The sequence below is a fragment of the Rhincodon typus genome, chromosome 11, assembly GCF_021869965.1.
Source record: "Rhincodon typus isolate 14 chromosome 11, sRhiTyp1.1, whole genome shotgun sequence".
Classification (NCBI taxonomy): domain Eukaryota; kingdom Metazoa; phylum Chordata; class Chondrichthyes; order Orectolobiformes; family Rhincodontidae; genus Rhincodon; species Rhincodon typus.
The window spans coordinates 11,645,647-11,647,591 of NC_063342.1; positions in this window are offsets into that span (position 1 = coordinate 11,645,647).

The following is a 1,945-nucleotide window of genomic DNA, read 5'->3' on the forward strand; positions in this document are numbered from 1 at the left end:
AAGATTGATCTCCCACCTCTACTTCATTTCCCTGTTCACTTGACATATCTTTAATGCCTTGAAAGATTAAAAATCCTGAACAACAATTCTAAAGATCCATAAGGCTCAGTGGTTAGCACTTCTGTCTCACAGAGCCAGGGACCTGGGTTCAATTCCACCCTTTGGCAACTGTCTGTGTGGAGTTTGCACATTCTCTCCGTGTCTGTGTGTTTTTCCTCCGGGTGCTCTGGTTTCCTCCCACAGTCCAAAGATGTGCAGGGTAGGTGGACTGGCCATGCTAAATTGCCCTGGAGTGTGCTTGGATGAGCAGGCTAGGTTAACCATGGGAAATACAGAGTTATGGTGATAGGGTCTAGTGGGATGCTCTTTGAAGGGTCATTGTGGACTTGATGGGTTGACCTATGATTTTATTCTAACCTGCTGATTGAAGAAATTTTTCCACATCTCAGTCCAAAATAGTTGAACCCTTATTGCGGGACAGAGGCCAAATTTCTAGACTCGTAAATCAAGTGAAAATAAAATCTCCCAGTATCTCCTTTGTTGAGCCTCTTCAGAATCTTCTATTTCAATTGGTTCACCCTTATTTTTCTGAGCTCCAGAGGAAAAATATTACACTCATCAAGAAAGAATGTGGTAAGTGGGCACTTAGAAATAATGATAGGATTGGCAGAATCAACATGGATTTATGAAAAGGAAATCATACTTAACAAACCTTTTGCCCTTTTTTTTTTTAAAATGTATGTAACTAACAGGATAGATAAGCGGGAACTAATGAATGTGACCTATTTAGATTTTGGTAATGTCCCACTAAGAATCCGAAATCTCTCAAACACATTTTACGCAAGAGGGATAAGATTTCTTTTAAAGCTTCTGTGTCTTAGTGAAATTTGGAAGCATGTTGATCAATGCATGAAGAATAGATAATTGTGTGATATTTTGCACCAGGATCACAATTTTCTCTTTTAAGCTATATGGATGAAGTGTTTCATAAAGTAAAAGTGAATGAGAAACAGTTCAGTGCAATATTAAGGGTCAGTCAGCTTGGTTCTTCTTGGTGGGCCACGAATGTGAGAGATTTTTTGGTGATACCCACCATGGTGGCATTGGACAGTACCTACGAGAAAGAGCTGGGAACTTTAATAAGCCACAGAGCTGATGTAAAAGCCAAATATTACAGATACTAGAAATCTGAAGTTAAAGCTTAATGCTGAAGAAACTGAGCAGTCCTGCAGCATCTGCCCGGTCTCCATAGGTACTGCCAAACATGCCGAGTTTCTCCAGAATGGCACCCCATAGTTAAAACTCTGCCCAATATCTCTGCTTCAAAAGTAATGTCTTTTCTTCATATATAAAATTGTTGCGAAAGATTGAGGGGTGACCTTATAGAGATTTATAAAATCATGAGGGGTATAGATGGGGTAAATGGTGTCTTTTCCCCAGGGTGGGGAATTTCAAGACTAAGGGGCATATTTTTAAGGTGAGTGGAAAAAGATTTAAAAAAGATAATGGGGGCAATTTTTTTTTTACACAGTGAGTGGTTCGCATGTGGAATGAACTTCCGGAGGAAATGGTGGATGCGGGTACAGTTACAGTGTTTAGAAGACATTCGGATAAGTACTTGAATAAGAAATGTTTGGAGGGATATGGGCCAAATGTAGGCTTGTAGGACTAGTTTGATTTGGGATTATGCTTGGTATGGACTGGTTGGACCGAAGGGTCTGTTTCCGTGCTGTATCACTCTATGACTCTATGACACACAGGAAGTCAGTAATCAAAATTAGAGTAAATGGGATCAGTGGGCAGGGGATGGGGAATTGAAAGAGACATACTGAAGTGAGTTGAGAACTAGTTAATGCACAGAAAACAAAGAGAAGGAATTAATGTTTTTAGTTTCAGGAAGAGTGGGGGGTGAGAGAGAGAGAGAGAGAGAGAGAGAGAGAGAGAG